This window comes from Hemitrygon akajei, chromosome 10 (assembly GCF_048418815.1).
Source record: "Hemitrygon akajei chromosome 10, sHemAka1.3, whole genome shotgun sequence".
Taxonomy (NCBI): Eukaryota; Metazoa; Chordata; class Chondrichthyes; order Myliobatiformes; family Dasyatidae; genus Hemitrygon; species Hemitrygon akajei.
This window is the reverse complement of record NC_133133.1, coordinates 130242440-130262589: the sequence shown is the minus strand read 5'-3', so window position 1 is coordinate 130262589 and position 20150 is coordinate 130242440. Positions and strand designations below refer to the sequence as shown.

General features: G+C 45.6%; 1 protein-coding gene across 5 annotated transcripts in view; it reads right to left on the bottom strand.

Annotated features, from left to right (window-relative positions):
• Positions 1-17433, bottom strand: part of large1 (LARGE xylosyl- and glucuronyltransferase 1) — a 405419-nt gene extending 387986 nt beyond the window's left edge. The window contains exon 1 of one of the 5 annotated variants that reach the window (XM_073058955.1): positions 16962-17433. The gene's annotated coding sequence lies outside the window, so the exon portion shown is untranslated. Of the gene's footprint in view, positions 1-9487; positions 9614-16119; positions 16182-16559; positions 16696-16961 lie in introns of those variants that run through there. The other 4 variants (XM_073058959.1, XM_073058957.1, XM_073058958.1 and 1 more) reach the window with 4 other exon arrangements.
• Between the last annotated feature and the right edge of the window lie 2717 nt (positions 17434-20150).

The following is a 20150-nucleotide window of genomic DNA, read 5'->3' as shown; positions in this document are numbered from 1 at the left end:
TACTAACTCCTTACAGACAGTGGAGGGAAAGGAACCCAGATTGCTGGTACTGTAGAGTGCTGTGCCAACCACTATGCTACTGTGCCACCCAGATTAGGAGACTGGGCAAAGTGGCAGATGGAATACATTCTAGGGAAGTGTATGGTCAGGCACTTTCATAGAAGGAATAAAGGCGTAGACTATTTTCTAAATGGGGAGAAAATTCATAAATCGAAAGGTGTAAAAGAACTTTGGAGCCCTTGTGCAAATTGACTGTTCAAAGGTCAAAGTAAAATTTATTATCAGAGTACATACATGTCACCACATACAATCCTGAGAATCTTTTTATGCGGCCAAACGTAGCAAATCTATTGAACAGCAACTGTAAGCTGTAAACTTAAACTGTGCAAATGCAGATATAAATAAATAGCAATAAGTATGAGCATGAAATAACAATATAACAGAGGCCTTAGGTGCACAGCTATTCCCTTTTATTCAAGAGCCTGATGTTTGAGGGGTAGTAAATGTTCTTGAATCTGGTGGTGAGTCCTGAGGCACCTGTACCTTCTACCTGATGGCAGCAGTGAGAAAAGAGCATTGTCTGGATGGTGGGGATCTTTGACAATGGATGCTGCTTTTCTTCATCAACATTTCATGCAGATGTGCTCAATGGTTGGGAGGATTTTACCCATGATGTACTGGGCCAAATCCTTCTGTAGGATTTTCCACTCAAAAGGTATTGCTGTTCCCATACCAGGCTATAATGCACCTTCCACCACAAATCTATAGAAGTTTGCCACGGTTTTCGATGACATACCGAACCTCTGCAGACTCCTGAACTTTCTTTGCAATAATTTTCATGTGATGGGTCCAAGACAGGTCCTCAGATTGTGACACCCAGGAATTTAAAGTTAGCATTCAATTGGAGGACTAAAATAGAAATGTAAAATAAAGCAAGGATTTAATGCTGCAGCTTTATAAGGCATTGGTCAGACCACACAGTATTTTGATCAATTTTGGGCACGTTATCTAAGAAAAAATGCGCTGGCATTGGAGAGGGTCCAGAGAAGATTCACAAGGACGATTCCAGGAATCACAGGTTTAACATATGAAGAGCATTTGATGGCTCTGGGCCAGTATTCGCTGGAGTTTAGAAGAATAAGAGGGGAATCTCAATGAAACATATCCATGATTGAAAGGCCTAGATAGAGTGAACCCGGAGAGTGTATTTCCTATGGTGGGGAGTCTAGGACCAGAGGACATAGTTTCAAAAGAGGGGGAGATTCATTTAGAACAAAGTTGGAGGAATTTCTTCAGCCAGAGGATAGCAAATTCCCACAGACACCTGTGGAGGCCATGTCATCAGGTATATTTAAAACAAACATTGACAGGTTCTTGATTAGACAGGTCAAAAGTTATGGGGAGAAGGCAGGAGAGCGATAATAAATAACCATGATAGAATGGCGGAGCAGACGCGCAGGGAGGTGACAAAGGACTGAAGATGGAATCGGAGGTGAAGAAAGTCGAGCGTAGAATGGACAGAGGAGATGGGGAGGGCGGAGGGGAGGTGAGTTGTGGGAAGCCGGTGGGAGGATTGTTAGATTGGATGATTGAAGAGGGGAACAAGACACAGCAATGGGGGGGGGGGGGGGGGGGGGGTCCTGGGATTCCTAGGATTGGCTGTAAATTCCTTGAAGTTTCATAACATAAGTCCAAACATGGGCAAGGGAGTTCCTTCTGTTAACCACCCCTCGGGCAAGGGTTCAGTGCCCCTTATCAGTCCTCTTGGGCAGTTTCAAATCCCCTGCCCAAGCATGGAGAGCTCAGTAGCACCCCCTCTGACCAAAACATGAAGTGCATCACCATCATGAGGACAACAGCAAAGCAGTGCGTGGAACTTGGGAGTAGGTACATGCAGAGGTCTTGCGATCATCTCTGGTGTAACAGTGGTGGTTATGGCAAGGCTCTGCTCCAAACATACTATTGCCCTCCACAGATGCTGCCTGTCCTACTGAGTTCCTCCAGCATTTTGTGTTCACTGCCCATCATATAATGCCCGAGAGATGGACATTTTCCACCCTGGCATCCAGGAGAATCAGCTCATCATCCCTGGCATACATCCATGGGCTCTTGGAAGCCCAAGTTGTATCTGTTGTTTCTGGGGTTAGAGTAGGTGTGCTGAACCCGTAGCAAACTGATCTGTCGGGGAGTCAGAGATGCCAGACCAGCTAATCATTCTGGCAAAGTCCACCCCATGAAGCCAATGTTCATCTTCTAGTATGGCCCCTGTAGAAAGTGTAAGTTTTAACACTGCAATTGTAGAGTGACCATCTCACAGAGTCAGGACATGCTCAGATTCCTGAGCTATGATATCAGACCAATGCTCAAATCAGTCAATTGCTTTAAATGTAACACAGCAGCTGGTCAGAGGGACATTCGCTCCAGTACATAAACCCGTGACCGTCGGGTAGCTGCCATCTAATCAGATCTCAATCTGGCCCCAAAAATGTAGGGAGCCAACAAGAAATGCTACTACAAGAACAGCGTTAAAGATGTCAAGGAAGCTGCAAAACAAACTCTTCCTAGACTCAGAATGTCAAACTAAAAATGCTAGAAATCTTAAAATGGTAGAAGCACACAGTTCAGGCAACATCCATGGAAAGAGACAACCGAGAACTGAAAAACTCAGACCATCTCTCAGACAAACTGATGGGACTCCTCCTCACCCAGAGCACCAACCAACAGGAGACATCACACCTGGACTACCCTTTTTCACGCTGCAGATGATTCTGCTCGCACCATGTGACAAAGTTTCCCACCGTAGTCCTATACTCAGCCTCATCTCCCTTGCTGATGCATCCAACTGTGGCAGAGTCATCAGAAAACTTCTGAAGATGGCAAGACTCTGTGCAGTAGTTGAAGTCCGAGGTGTAGATGGTGAAGAGAAAGGGAGACAGGACAGTCCCCTGTGGAGTCCCAGTGCTGCTGACCACTCTGTCTGACACAGTGTTGCAAGCGCACGTACTGTGGTCTGCCAGTCAGGTAATCAATAATCCATGACACCGGGGAAGCATCCGCCTGCATCACTGTCAGCTTCTCACCCAGCAGAGCAGGGCGGATGGTGTTAAACACACTGGAGAAGTCAAAAATCATGACCCTCACAGTGCTCGCCAGCTTGTCCAGGTGGGCGTAGACAAGGTTCAGCAGGTAGACGATGGCATCCTCAACTCCTAGTTGACCTCCACTAACAGGACATGTGTAGGAGAACACATTTCCTTTAGCAAGTCCATTCACAAAAGATTTAACTACGAAAGCAGGGGACGCATCTCAGAGGAAGATGGAAGCCCGCTGCCATTGTTGGACAAAGCAAAAGATCTGAATTGATGGCAGAAAGGGGACAGGTCTGCTGTGGCCTATATCAATGACAGCAGGCTGAATGCCATTACCCTCTCCCTCCCCCGGCTCTCAAAGCCGCAGAGGGCTGAGCCCAATACATCACAAGCACATCCCTCCCCTCCATTACACTGCCTCAAGAAAACATCCAAGGAGCCTCACCATTCGAACAATGGCATGCTCTCACAGCTACTGTCGAGCAGGAGCTAGAAAGCCTGATGTCCCACAACACCAGGTTCAAGAACATCTACTTCCATTTGGTTATTTGACCAACCAGCTAAATCCCTGTCACTGCAGTACAGCAACACTAGGACCACTTTGCACTAAATGGACTTTTTTGGAATTGTCCTTTATTGTAAAAACTATCAATTTATATTTATGTTTTTCTTCTGAATACAGTTTATATGCCTATGATGCTGCAACTAAGTCTTTCATTGTATCTGTGCACATATGCACTTGTGAATACTTGACTTTGACCTTAGCGAACAAGTTGGCCAGAAAAATATCAGTAGTCTGTGAGGATGCATAGAAACACACAAAATGCTGGAGGAACTTAGAGGCCAGGCAGCACCAATGGGAAAAGAGTACAGTCAACTTAGTGGGCTGGAGAACAAAAGATGAAGACATTGGGAGGGGTTCAGAAGAGATAAACACAAGGTGATAGGTGAAACGGGGAGGGGGAAGGTGAAATAAGGAGCTGGGAAATTGGTGAAAGAGAAACAGGGCTGGAGAACGGGGAATCTGATAGGAGACGACAGAAGGCCATGGAAGAAAGAGGGGAGGGTGGTGTGAGAAACACGTGCATGACAATGGGATCCCATTGGAGATGGTGGAAGTTCCAGAAAATTAAGACATATTGGAATTGGAATTAATGGGTGGCCATTGGGAGATTCCACTTCTTCTAGCAGATGAAGCATAGGTTCTCATCGAAGTGGTCTCCCAATCTACGTCAAGTCTCCATGGCCTCCTCTAATGTCACAGTGACCGAGTATAGAAAAGTAGCTTTTAGACAAGTTTCACATCAACATTTACAACATACACTCAGTGACCACGTTATTAGGTACTCCTGCTCGTTAATGCAAATACTTAATCAACCAATCACGCCGCAGCAACCCAATGCACAAAAAGCATGTGGACATGCTCAAGACATCCAGTTGTTCAGACAAAACATCAGAATGGGGAAGAAATGTGATTCAAGTGACCTGCAAAATGATTGCTGGTACCAGACAGGGCGATTTCAATATCCCAGAAACTGCTGATCTCCTGGGATTTTCACACTCCGTCTCCAGTTTACAGAGAATGGTGTGAAAAACAAACCTCCCGGGGTGAAACACCTCGTTAGTGAGAGAGGTCAGTGGAGAATGGCCTGACTGCTTCAAGCTGACAGGAAGGCGACAGCAACTCAAATAACCACGTGTTACAACAGTGGTGTTCAGGAGAGCATTAGTGAACGCACAACATACTGAACCTGGAAGTAGATGGGTTACAGCAGATGGCCTCAAACATATACTCATAAATCATATAAGCTTTAGAGAACACCTCCCAATGAACATGAACATGTGGCTGCAGGCACAAGGGAGGGCCAAAGATGTACAATGTTCACAATGCTCCTCTTAGCTGTAGTCATTAATAAATGTCAGATTTTGATGAATACTGGAGCAGTTTACTATCAGTAATTGCTAATAAACTTATCACAGATTAACGTGCTTAATCTCTCACTGTTCCAGTTTCGGCAGCCACTGACCTAAAAGTTCATCCGCACTGCCTGACCCACAGAGTATCTTTTTGTTTAAACATCAATTTGGTTAGTGCTTCTAATGACTGCATTTGCCCTGTAGAAATTGCCAGAAATTGGACAATTAATTGTTCTATTTTTACTTTATCTCTTCATTTTTATTAAAATCATGTCTGGTCCTAGATGCAGAATTAACATTTAAAAATTGCTATTAAAACATATCTGATTTGTTAAAGACTTCCATTTTCAAATACAATTATAGTGTGCAAAATCAACTGTTTCAAGTTGAGAGAATTTCATCCAGAAATCCCTTGGAACTAGTCGAAGAATTAAATAGGTCAACACACAAAACCAACAGGAGTGGATGTTTCTGGCTTGCTATTATTAATTTCTACGTGTACTGCTTTCCTCTTTCTTTTAGCTCTTCAATTATGCTGTACATTCGTAAGCAAGGCCCGATGGACAAGGTGCTTTACTGATCAGTGCTGGACCGACCCAGAATATTTATTTGTCAGTCGGTTGCTAAGTCTGGTCGGACTCATTCTTGACATTTTCAACCTGGAATCTCTCTAGCTCTGTCCTTGGTAACCAGACATGTCAATCACAGATCACAAACGCTGCAAACTAATTAGAAAGGAAGAACAATTTACTCAAATGGATACATCTTGGGAGTTTAAACTGATCATTGCAAATCCTCCTTCATTTTTAAGTCAACAAATGCACTGGAAGAAAAATAAAAAAACAAATTGTTTAACCATAATGTTTTTTTACTCTCAGTACCAGGGACTCCAGAGAACTGGAGCATCATTGGACTAGATTATACAGACTCTCAAGCTGACTGCCTGGTTACTGCAGAGTGACACCTGCTGGAAGCTGGATGAGCCCAGAGTGAGAAGACGATGCTTCCATCTTCAGCTACAACCCACAACATTTCTCACTGCTCTGCTCACCTTACCCCTCAAAGAGGTATTGAGACAAGACAGCTTTAACGTACACTCAGTGGCCACTTTATTAGATACCTCCATAAGCCGTCGCCCATCCGCTTCAAGGTTCGATGTGCCGTGCGTTCAGAGATGCCCCTCTGCATGCCAGTGTTGTAGCATGTGGTTATGAGTTACTGTCTCCTTCCTATCAGCTTGAACCAGTCTGGCCATTCACCTCTGACCTCTCTCATTAACAAGGCATTTTCACCCACAGAACTACTGCTCACTGGATTCTTTTTGTGTGCGTTTTTCCATACCATTCTCCAAACTCTAGAGAATCTTGTGGTGTGCAAATCCCAGGAGATCAGCTGTTTTGCAAACCACCCCATCTGGCACCAACAATCCTTCCACGGTCAAAGCTACTTTGATCACATTCCTTCTCCATTTTCTTTGTTCTCAACAGCTGAACCGGTTGACCATGTCTGCGTGCATATATGCATTAACTAGGTGTGTAGGTGTACCTAATTAAGTGTAGGTCGACCAGTCCACACACCAGTCTCGGCTTGTTCTGCAAAGCATGAAGCTCCTCTTTCTGTCACTGCTCGTGCTTTCCCTCCCTACATAGAAACATGTCCAGAATTAAATGAGAAACAACAAAGTCGGTCCTGATTTTCCCTGAGACTTTGAGGGAATGCAGCATTGCACTGACGTTCTGTGGGTTTTTAGCCCTTTGGCCTACAACCCATTGAAAATGGAGCCGGTCAAATAGTTAATGCCACTGAAGTGACTTCCCACACTGCAAGTCACTTCCCTCACATCCTCATTAAGATTTGTCTCGACAGGGTCACTATTGGCAACTTCCTCCAAGTGGCAGCAGCTGTCTGCAGACAAATTCCTTATTTGATCCACTTGTGTCTATCTTAATATTAAGGCCTCATTGCCCCGGAATCACTCAATGACAGCAGTCTCTCCAATTCTGCCCTTTTGAACCTCCACATAATTAAGACAACTTCTGCCAATCGGCACACGAGTAATTTTTCTTTGCTTGGCTGCCTGCCAGCTGTCTCTCCCACTCTCAACAGCTTCAAACCACCTCTCTCTCTGCCCTTGTGACTCCCAGTTGTCAACCTTCCACCAGGGTCTTGAGCTTTCGATTAGACGCTCGGACGATTCAGCCAGAGGCCGAGAATGTCGCAGCGTCTTTCAGAAGGCAATGAGTAATCCCAACCAACACCCTTCCCAAAGCACTCAAATCGATCTTACAGCAGAATGAACTGTACCTTGAACTTCTCACCTGCTGCCACCCAGCAAGCTCCTGCTTCACGCGAGGAGGAATCTGCAGTTTATTCACTGGCTTCCAAAACCACAGGTCAAGGTGAAATCTGAGCAGTCCCTCAAGAGTGAGTACAGGTATGGACCAGGCTTGTGATGGCTTTTAACAATAATGGGCTGCTCTTTTATATATATATATATATCTGAAAACAGTGCACTGACCACATTCCATCCACCTTGCACAAATCCTGGAACAAAACTCTCCACAGGACAGTGCAGCAGCCGGTCCTCCATACTTCAATGTCTGTGAGGACAGATTGAACTAACTTCACCTGTCTGCATATGATCCAATTGCCCCTCCCCCCATTTCCTTTACCTTCATGAGCCTTCCCAAACGCCACTATCAGATCAGCCTCCTCCACCATCCATGGCAGCCTTTTCCAGGCACCAACTTAAAAGAAACTTGCGTCATCTCCTTTAAACATGCACCCCTCTCACCTTAAAGCTCTGCCCTCTGGTATTTGACATTTCTACCCTGATTGATTGTCTACCTTGCCTGTGCACTTCCCTCAGCCTCTGGGTAAACTATCCATTTCTCACCTTGTAGCACATACTCTCAGACCCAGGCAGCATTCCGGTGAACTTCCTCCTCAGTCTCTCCAAATCCTTTCACGGAATGGGGTGACCAGAACTGAACAGTACTAAATGTGGCCTAAACAAAGCTTTGTATATCTGTGACATTACCTCCTATTGCACTTCATGTCAAATCGATGAAAGCACACTTGCCATATGCCTTCTTTATCAACTTATCCACTTGCATTGTTTCCTGAAAATGACAATGGACTTGGACCCCAAGATCCCTCTATACACTGGTGCTCTTATGTACTAGACCTTCATTGACAATTGTGCCCAATGCCACATCATGACAGCTGCACAGAAGCAGGTTTGATCGCATTAAAACTATTACTCTCTCACTCTGACATCTCACCAGTATATACATCTACCTTCCCTGCTTTGCAAAAGGCTGAAGAGATTAAAGTCATTTACAGATAGGAGTTTGAAAAGTTGCAAGCAAGACAACTACTCCCTCATTCCAACTGTTCTTCTCAGGCTTATGTTCTGCACAGACGTGTATCCACAAGTTAGAAGACTTGCGCGTGACACCACAGGCCGCTCTGTACCTCCACCCAACCTCTGCTTCATATCACGATGGTGCAGTTACCAGCACCGCTACTGCATAGCCCCAGACGTCTGGGTTCCTGACCTCACCGTCTGCGTGGTTTGCAGGTGCTCCCTGTAACCATACAGTCCTCCTTTGGGTCCTTTGGTTTCCTCCCACATTGCAAAGACCCGCAGCTCAATAGGTTGATGGCACGCTGCCCCTGTTGGGCCAGTGCGTACGTGGCAGAAACTGGAAGTGGGTGGGAAAGTAGGGAGCATGCGACAGAATCAGTGCAAGTGGATGGTTCATATCACCACAGATTCAGTGAGCCAAAGGGGTCTGGTTCTACAAGTCCAACAAAAATCTATTAACCACACTTTCCAGCACAAACAAACCTTCTTAAGACTCATTTTTAACATAAAGGTTCCTGAACCAGCATGTATAATTTCACTCACCCCAACACTGAACTGACTCCACAATCGATAGACTCACTTTCAATGACTAAACTCATGTTCTCAGTATTACTTATCATTTGCATTCTTTTGTATTTGCAGTTTATCTACTTTTGTACATTGTTTGTTCAACTTTGTGTAATTTTTTTCATTGATTCTATTGTCTTTCTTTGTTCCAGTGTGAATGCCAACAAGAAAATTAATCTCAGGATGGCACATGCTGACAAACATGAAGTTTGATATTAAAGTTACTTTGAACATTTAAAGTTCAATTTCAAAGTACACTTATTATCAAAGTATACCATACAAAACCTTGAGATTCACCACCTTACAGGCAGACAAAACCAAGAAACCCAACAGAACCCATTAAAAAGACCAAACACCCAACATGCAGAAAAAGAAAATCAGACAAGCAATAAAAGTAAGCAAACAGTAAGAACTGAAATTCCTGAAAATGAGTCCACAGCCACAAAAAAGCCAGTTGTGACTGCAGCCCATTTTATCTGCATGCCACAGCCTCAGTTTAGCACAGCTCACGGAGCAGCGAGCTGAACACTGGCACGTTCCTCACCTCCAGCCCTGACCCGGCGCTGAAATCGGCCAAACAGCCAAACTTATTGATAGTAATCTGCTTGATAACTGGTTTGCCAGACGTTCTCTCTTCTCTGTCCTTCCATCAGGCAGAAGATACAAAAGCCTGAAAGCAACGGAACCACCAGGGTTAAGGTCAGTTTCTCCTCCTGCTGCTACAAGACTATTGAACAACTCCCAAGTACAACAGACTTTTGACCTCAATCTGCCTTGGTCATGATCATGAGCCTGACTATCCACACAGCACTATGTAGCTGTTATAGTTTATTCTGCATTCTGTAATTGTTTTACTTTGAACTAGCTCAATGCACCATGTAACGAACATTCTGCAGATACTGGAAATCCAAAGCAACACAAACAAAATGTTGGAGAAACTCAGCAGGTCAGGCAGCATCTACGGAGAGGAATAAACAGCCAATGTTTCAGACCGAGACCCTTCTTCTGGACTGGAAAGGAAGTGGGAATCTGCCAGAATACGAAAGTGGGTGGTGGGGGGTGATGGGAGAGGAAGTGAATGGGTAGGTGCGAAGTGAAGTCAGGTGGGTAGGAAAGGTAAAGGGCTGGAGAAGGAGTCGTCTGATAGAGTAGAGTGGACTATAGGAGAAAGGAAGGACGAGCACAAGGGGAGTTGATAGGCAGGAGGCCAGCATGGGGAATAGAAGTTTGGGGGGAGGGGGTAATCAATATTTATACCATCAGGTTGGAGACTACTCAAGACAGAATATCAGTTGTTGCTCCTCCACCCTGAGGGTGGCCTCATCTTAGCACAAAAATCTGTCGTGGCCTGGCATGTTGGAACAGGAATGAGAATCGGAGTTACAATGTTGGGACACCGGGAAATTCTGCTGCCAGCCGTTGGGAGTGGAGTTGCTCGACAAGGCAGCCCCTAGTTCATGACAGGTCTCACCAGTGTAGAGCAGGCCACATCGGGAGCACTGGACACAACAGATGACCCCAGATATAATGAACTGATCTGTATGAACATTTAAGGAAAGCTTTTCACTGTACTTCAGTATGTGACAATAATAAATCAATTTCAATTCCTCCGCCTAGACCTAAATCAATTTTAATGGCCTTGTACCGTTCCCAACATGGCTCACGAACTGGACCTGAAGCGACTTTAATGCACATGTCCCAGAGCCTTGTTGCATCACAAACAGAAGAGGGAGTGAGGATCAGAGGGAGCTCGGAGTATTGAATTTACTACATGCAGGTCCCACGAAAGCAGCTGAGTGAACAGGATGCACATGGACCTTGTAAAATGTCTTAATCAGCCATCAGGATTAGTAACATCCGTACAGCAGGGATGCAGGTTTGTGGCCACTTCACCAGAGAATTTTTCCACCCAGTAAAATAGACGAAACAACTTAATCTTTTCATACCTGCTCTGCCGTTCAACGTTATGGTCGATCGTTTACTTCACTTCCCTTGCACCACCCCTTCAGTTCCTGAGCAAGCAAAACCTTAGCTCTGCTCACTAATTACCCAGAGACTGAGCCACCACAGGCCTCCTGGGTAAAGAACACGAAGATTCATCTACCCGAGAGTCAGAGTAAAATACAGGCACTTTTCTCTCTCCCCAAATCTAGTTTCAGTCCTGGGTGGCCATAGCCTTGCCATGAACCTGTGACCAGTGGTTGAAGCAGGTCATTCAGGAGAAATATCATCACTTCGTCTACTCTATCAAAACCCACTCTTTTTTTCTACATTTCAGCAATATCACCCCTCCTTCTCTTCAGGTCTAGTTAGTTGAAATTTTCACATTCCTGGGAAGTGAGGTGCCACCTGAAGAGCTTTATCCTCATACGCTCCAATCACAGTGTACCCTTCCCTTGCGCTGTCTCACTACAGCTGTGTTGAAGATCGGACATTTACCCCAGTACTCAAATGAACAGCTTAAGACACCACCTCCCTTTCTAATCCCTTGCTGTACCTGCGTATTAAGGGCGCCACGCCAGCAGCTGGCACAACTCCATTGGAGTACGGAGCATTCCGGAGTTTGGAGTTCGATTCTGTCGCCGTCTGTAAGGAGCTTGTACGCACTGCCCTGGAATTGTGTGAGCTTATTCCCACAGTCCAAAGTAGAAGTAATGAGTAAGGTTATTGGAGATTGTAAATTGTCTGGTGACTAGGCTGGTGTTAGGGTTGCTGAGCCATGGCTCATTGGTCTGGAAGGGCCTGTTTTATATTGGATCTCTAAATAAAATTTACTGATTCATGTACAAAGTCCCTCTGAACCACACCTTGCAATCTCCTAAAAACACTCACTTTTCTATTTACCCTACCCAAGGGGGAAATTTTTACATTTTCCCCATCATATGCAACCTACCATATTGTCGAACATTCACTTAACTCACTTACAGACCTCCCGCATCCTCCTATGCTCAGTCTCCCTGCTTCATACCATCCGCAAACTTTGGTGTGGGGGGGGAGAAGCTTAGTCAAATTACATATGTACTGCCGCGTTTGGAAGAAAGTCAACAGCCATCCAACGCCAACTACAGACACAAATATCGTCTGCATGTTAGCTTCATGATGTCATTATTTTGGTTTGCTTTAATATTGTCACATGTACCAAGATTGCACAGTTAAAAGCTTGCTTTGCATACCGTTCATACAGATCAATTCATTACACCGTGCATTGAGAAGGTAAAATGATAATAATACCCAATAAACAATAAAAGCTAATGAGGAACTGCAAGCTCATAATGAGGTAGAATGAGGCCAGGAGACCATCTTGTCGTACAAGAGGACCATTCCAGAGTTAGAGCTGAGGCCACCCTTAAGACTGGCTGGCAGCTCTTAGGCTGGGGTTTTCGATTACATTTGACTGCTTTACTGAGGCAGCAAGAAGTGAAGACCGAGTCGACAGAGGGGACTGGTTCCTGTGATGTGCTGAACTGCATCCACAAATCTCTGCAGTTTGCTCCAGTCACAGGCAGAAGAGTTGCCATACCAAGCCAATATCCACCCAGCCAGAATGCTTTTCATGGTGCATTGATAAATAGACCCCTTCCAGTTTTAATCACCCACAAATGAGAGGCTTGGCAACGATCACCACCACAAACAAACCCCACCACTCTGCCTAGTCAATAGAGCTGGCGTCAACATGTAGGAATCAATGATGATGCCATTGGCAGTTGACCAACCCATGCTGGACAATGTATCGAACCTGGATCCTTCTTGTCCTAATCAGGTGAAATCACTGTCTACTGAAAAGCAATGAGCCAGCTGAGCCAACTCTTCCGAAACCCTCACAACTTGCACTGAGTGGCCACTTCATTAGGTACACAAGTATACCTGCTCATTAAACACACGTACCTAATCAGTTAATCATATGGCAGGAACTCAATGCATAAAAACAGTCAGGCATGCTCGAGGTTCAGTTGGTTTTCCGACCAAATATCAGAATGGGGAAAGAAATATGATCAAAGTGATCTTTGACCATGGAATGATTGTTGGTGCTAGATGGGGTGGCTTGAGTATCTCAGAAACTGCTGATCTCCTGGGATTTTCATGCACAAATCTCTAGTTTACAGAGAATCATGCAAAAAAAAAATCCAGTGAGCAACATCTCTGTGGATAATACATCTTATTAATGATAAAGGTCAGGGGAGAATGGCCAGACTGGTTTAAGCCGACAGAAAGGCGACACTAACTCAGATAACCACAGTGGTGTACAGAAGAACATCTCTGAATACACATCAAACTTTGAAGCGGAAGGGCTCCAGCAGCAGAAGACCACACTGGGTTTCATTCCCGTACCTAATAAAGTAGCCAGTGAATGTACTTCGAAAACCTCTGCACTGACAGGCTATTTTCAATAGCCTCACAAAATATCAAATAATTAACACGAGGAAGTCTGCAGATGAAGCACTCAGCAGGTCAGGCAGCATCTACGGAAAAGAGTAAACAGTCAACGTTTCGGGCCAAGACCCTTCATCACGACTAATGCCATTTGTTTTTACTCACAAGTGCATCCCCTGAACTGATCACAGGGAGAAGTAGGCTTTCACCACAAGCAGCCAGAACAAATCTCCACGTTCTTTCCAAAGTTATTCCTCACACTGACTGCCGAACGTAGTACAGGATCCCGGAGCTTGGCTGAATGGGAATAATTTTAACAGATTCTAATTTAAGATGTGATGTAAAGACTGAATCTGTGGGAGCCTGCAACACAGGTCAGTGAAAAAATTGCAACACGTAATTGATAGAAAATAGATTGCAGGAAGTGTAGGTGACCTTCACACCCTTGTAATGGTGAGAGGGTGGGAGAGAAGTATTTCAGTTTCTCCTCCCATCTGAAGGTGCTGGCAGCAATAGTGCAAATGAATATTGGGGGTACCAAGATTAGCACACACTGGTACAATGCCTTGAAAAAGTACTCAGCCTCAACAACTATTTTCCCATTTTAATGTCTCATTTTCAGAATCCCTGGTTGTAATACTCATCTATGTGGACAAAGGGTTGAGGGTTGAATACTTTAACAAGGCACGACATTTCTTGTACATTTTTTCCCCAACCACAGGTCACAGGACAAATACTTAATAGTCAATTATTGACCAGGGACAGGGGAGAATAAAGCTCTAGTTGCAAATAAAGTCAAGTTTACTTTGGTGCACCTGAAATCCCATATAAAATCTATGAAAGGAATAAACAGTTCAGTCCTGAGGAAAGGTCTTGGCCCAAGAATGTTGACTGTTCATTTCCTTTCATAGATGCTGCCTGACCTGCTGAGTTCCTCCAGCATTGTGTGTGTGTGTGTGTGTGTGTGTGTCTGTCTGTCTCTGGATTTCCAGGATCTGCAGAATCTGGGTTTACCATACAGATTTTTGTTTTAACAGCTCTTGAAGAGAACTGGGGGCACACCAGATGCAAACAGAAAATGCTGGAGATACTCAACATTTGTGGCAAAAAATGGGGTTAACGTTCCTCCCCTACAGCTGCTGGCTGACAGTCTATGCATATGCATAATTTCCTGACTCCATTTCAAATCCCCAGCATTAGCAACTCATTGTTTTCAGAGACAGCATCAGCATTCACTTCATACCTGCAGGAGATCCCGAGCAGCTAAGAAAAACCCCAAAGAGAAGTGAAAATATACAGTAAATACAAAGGCACCTAATGACTCCAGTTATTCACTTGTTTGGGATGGCATGTTAATCCAAACTGATTTATTCAATGAGTACTAATGTGCTAGTCTACAGTTAAAAACAATTACCAATAAAACTCCTTTCTCTACCCCAGACACCGTTTCAAACAAAAACTCATGGACTCCAACATCTTATTGTGGCAAAGAAGCATCCAATGTTGCAAAGAAATTGAATTATCAAACTTGCTCAGCGCTTAACCAGTCAAATCGCTTACAATAACTAAAGCGAGTTTGGTGATAGTGGGAACCGCACGCACTTATTAATGTCACAGTTGCTAGGTCTCACTGCAGAGTGGAGTGGTGGGGAATTCAGTACTTTTTACTCAATTGCATCTGGCCAGAAGCATTTCGCTTGGAAGGTGTATTAGCCCTGTATTGACTGTATACCCGGCTGGCAATAGCCATCTAGGTTCAGGCGTAAAGGCCACTCGGGAGCAACTCGAACTTAACGCAAAGACGTGGCATTAGAAAGGCTACGCGTGTTCCACCCGTTTTCCATCGAAGACAGCGTTTAGCAGGTACCCAAGCCTTGAATGTCAAGTCTTACGAACAATTTCTGGCAGTTCTTCCTTTCTCCTGCCCCCACCACCAAATATTTTAGCTCTGACGCGAGTTTCCATGTTTGTATCACATCACGCAGGAGTGGCAGTGTTCACAGAGGGCAGGGAGAACTTGGCTGGAGAGCCTGCTGTAATTGAGGGGGCTGCCCTGTGACATTGCGCAGCCCAAGCAGCTAATTAATCAGCCTAGCAGCTGTGCTTAAGAAAGCCGGTACCAAAAGCAAACCTTGGCAATAAATCAAAAAGCATTCCTTCCTTAAAGAAGCCAGACATCTTTGCTCACAGTGGACGTACACTAACTCTGAGCTCCAAGGCAAGGGCACTGCATGCACGCATTATTAAAATCCCTGCTCGTATCAGCGGGCTAGTCCTCGTTTCTTTTCTTCCTGACTCGGCCAACACGGCTTTAGGAAACTCAAAGTAACTTCACAGCCAGCACTGCACATTAATAATTTTTCTGATTCAAAAGTGATGGATATGGCAAAAATCCATTTCTATTTATAGCAGACTGCGAACAAAACACTTAATTCCAATAATGCAGGTAAACGCTTAAGGCTATGATGTGCAAAGCCGCTTTTGTTATACCTTTCTTAAAAATAAGCGTTTTAAGCACTTGGGAGCCAAGCCATTATTTTGTCTGCGGGAGGATGCGAATTTAGTGCAGAGAGAAGTGGCGGTCGCAACTAATCTAGAAAGCCGAAGAAAAAGCCCAAATCACTAATTAGAGGTTCTCAGATCCCAGTACAGGGTGCACACAGCTAGTTCGCAGTATCTGTAAGACCCTGTGGGCAACTGAGGAGTTGAGAACCTCACATTTAAAACCTGATTAGACAAACACATCCAACTACTTCAACACACTGTCTGCATCCCCTTCAGTTTACACCCCAAAGTAATTCTTACCCAGGTAAAACCTTTCAGGATGGCAACATGGACCAATGTCAATGTCAACTCAACACCCACTTCTTCGCAGTCATATTATAGCACGCTCATGACCCTGGGCCATCCCCTTTCCATCCTACAGAGGTGTCACCACCCACTTGGGGAAAGGGCGGGGCTGAGGCAGTCAGGGGTTCGGATACTCTTTGCTGACCCCCATCAACTATGCCCTTCCCAAAACACTCGCCAAAGCAAGATCATCCTCCACAGACACGCACACGTACTCCCGTGCCGAGCATCATATCTTAAGTGTGGCTTAAAGAAAGAGGGTCGCCGTGAGCTTTAAGACAGTTCACAACATCATAGAACGGGGCCAATCCACCCGTCCCACACGCTCTGATTCTTTGAGAGGCTACAGACTTGGGCCCCTGTTTATCCCAAGCAAGTCCGAAAATGTTACTCACTGGAATATTTATCCTAATCGCGTTCTGAAGTTACAACTGAATCTTTCGCCTTTTCAAATCACCACAACCTACTGTATCATAATCCCGGTTGGCCTTTGAGTATTTTCTCTTGTCCAACCCTCCACGACCCTCCTCCCCGTGGCGGTATCCTCCCCTTATTTGCATTTATCGTCGCACTCCCCTCCCCAAACATCAGCGTCCTGAGTCTCGTCCTCCCGAAGAGAAGCAGCCAACAGTTTTCCTTGTTTCCTTCATCCTACTGTTCTGTCTCCCTCTCTTCTTCCCACCCAGGCTTTCGTATAACAGTAACAGCTTTCAATCAAAGCGCGGTTCCGAGCGCCCGGGGAAAAGTGCCATGGAGCCGGCCACGTCCGTCAAAGCCAGGGAGCGCGGAGAGCTTACCTCGGAACGGTCTCGGCTCCTGACGCGTGGAGGCAGCTGTGGCTGAGATCTGTCTTTCAGCACGCACACAAGACACATCGACCGCCGCTCGCTCGCTCCTTCCCTCTCTCTCTCTCTCCCCCTCCTTCTCCTTTGCTTTGGGAGGAGGGGGTGAAGGGATGGGGGGTAGGAGGAGGACGCGGGCTTTAAACCAGGAGAACCGTGAGCTGCGGAGCCGCCGCTGCTCTGTTGTGGCGGCCGGGGCCCTGCCGCCCGAGCTTTGTTCCCAGGAGCCGGTGTGTGGTTGGCGAGGGAGGGGGAGGGGGTGGGCAGTGCGGGCTGGTGCTGAGAAAAGCCTCTGTACGGAGAGTATGGAAGCAGGGCCAGCCAGCGCCGCCGGCCCGGCCGCAGAGCGCAGCTCACAATCAGCTGAAAACCGATACAGTGCGAGCAGCCAATCGCTCTCGCGTCCAGCTCAAGCCGATACACGGCGAACAGCCAATGACGGCCGCGCCAGCTGAAGCCAATACACGGCGAGCAACCAATGGCGGCTGCGCCAGCTGAGAGCCTCCTCGTTCAGCTCGGCCAGAAAACCCGGACTGGAGCTCGAACACACACTGACCGCCCACAGCTTGGGCACCTTGCAAAGACCCAGCAAGGACGCAAGCGTAGATTCACGATGATGGGCCGAGTGAGCTACTCTCGTATCGGGAGAAAAGAGAAAATAGCCTGCTGCGCTATTTAAAATGAATATATAAACTCAAGTAAGGGAGGCGAGGACTTCTTGGAGCGTAGGAAAATGAGGGATGATCATATAAAGGGTATCAAATCACGAGGGCATAAATAAAGTGAATGCACAAGGTATGGCAGTATCAAGAATTAGAGCTCATGGGTTTAAAGTGAGGGGGAAAGGTTGAGAATCAGGCTTGATATCACTGTCAAATGTCCTGAAATGTGTTGTTCTGCAGCATATTACAAAAAAAACTACAAATTACAATAAGTATATATAAAAATATTTAAGTAGTGCATAAAAGACTGAAGTAGTGATCATGGGTTCATTGTCCATTCTGAAATCTGATGGGGGTGAAGAAACTGTTCCTGAAACCATTGTGTACATGGCTTCAGGCTCCTGTACCTCCTCCTTGATGGGAGCAGTAGGAAGGTGTGTCCAGGGTGATGGGGAGTCCTTAATAATGGATGCTGCATTTTTGAGGCACCGCCTTTTGAAGGTGTTCTAGATGCTGGGGAGGCAAGTGTCCATGATAGAGCTGGCTGAGTTTGAAACTTTCTGCAGCTTTTTCCGATCCCGAGCAGCGACCCCTCCACACCAGACAATGATGCGCCTAGTTAGAGTGCTCTCCACGGTACGTCTGTAGAAATTTTGGAGTGCCTTTGGTGACAAACCAGCTTTCCTCAAACTTCTAATGAAATGTAGTTGCTGCTGTGCCTTTGTAATCACTATGTTGGACCCAGGTTGGATCCTCAGGGATGCTGGCATCCAGGAACCTGAAACCCTTTCCACTTCTGACCTCTTGATGAGGACTGGTGTGTGTTCACTCCACTTCCCCTTCCTGACGCCAACGATCAATTCCTTGGTCTTACTGATGTTGAGTGCAAGGTCGTTGCTGTGACACCACTCAACCAGCTGATCTACCTCTCCCCTGTCTTGTTTTCCCATCATCATCCAAAACCCTTTAATAGGAACCTAAGAGACAACTTCTTCACACAGAGGGTGTATTGAATGAACTGCTGGATGATTTGGTTGAGGCAGGAACAATAACAATATTCAAACAATGTCTCGACTGGTACATGCATTGGGAAGGTTCAGAGGATTTGAGCCAAATGTTAGGAAATGGGACTAACTTTAGGTGAGCATCTCGGTAGACATGGGCAAGTTAGACCAAAGGGCCTGTTTGGTGCTGTATGACTCTGACTTGCTATGGATTCAGGGTTCAAAATAAATGTTATTATCATACTGTATATGTCACCACATGCAGCCTGAGATTCATTTTGTTCTGGACATACTCAGCAGTTCTATAGAATAGTAACTATAACAGGAACAATGAAAGACTGTGGAAGACAACAAACGGTGCAAATGCAAATATCTATACTTAGCAATAAATATCGAGAACATGAGATAAAGAGTCCTTGAAAGTGAGATCATTGGTTGTGGGAACATTTCAATGATGGGGCAAAAGAAGTTGAGCCTGATGGTTGAGGGGTAGTAACGATCTTAAACTGGTGGTGCAAGTCCTGAGGCTCCTGTACCTTCTACCTGACGGCAGCCAGTGAGAAGACAGCATGGCCTGGGTGGTGGGGTTATCTGATGATGGATGCTGCTTTCCTACAACAGCGATTCGTGTAGGTGTGCTCAGTAGTTGGGAGGGCTTTACTCATTGGCCGGCGCAATATACTGAAAGGGCGAGCAAGTCATGCTGCAGGTGGGTTAAGCTTCACTTCTGGTCAGTACACTACAGGGAGGAGGGTGCAGGAGGGGTAGAGATCTGCAACATGTTGCCAGGTGCACTGATGGAGCAGGCATGACAGCTGCGTTTGATGGGAGGGATTGGATCATGTGTATGCAGATGGGAGTAACTTAACAAGGCGTCATAGTTGGCCAAACAAGCTAGGTACTGCTGTGTACTGATCTTTGTTCTGTGCTGTATAAACAATGGATTCTTGTCCTGTGTTCTTCCACTGGAGGAAGCATCCTCATGATCTATAGAACATAGAATAGTACAGCACATTACAGGCCCTTCTGCCCACAATGTTGTGCCGACCCTCAAACCCTGCCTCCCATATAAACCCCCACCTTAAATTCCTCCATATACCTGTCTAGTAGTCACTTAAACTTCACTAGTGTATATGCCTCCACCATTGACTCAGGCAGTGCATTCCACGCACCAACCACTCTCTGAGCGAAAAACCTTCCTCTAATATCCCCCTTGAACTTCCCTCCCCTTACCTTAAAGCCATGTCCTCATGGATTGAGCAGTGATGCCCTGGGGAAGAGGCGCTAGCTATCCACTCTATCTATTCCTCTTAATATCTTGTATACCTCTATCATGTCTCCTCTCATCCTCCTCCTCTCCAAAGAGTAAAGCCCTAGCTTCCTTAATCTCTGATCATAATCCATACTCTCTAAACCAGGCAGCATCCTGGTAAATCTCCTCTGTACCCTTTCCAATGCTTCCACGTCCTTCCTATACT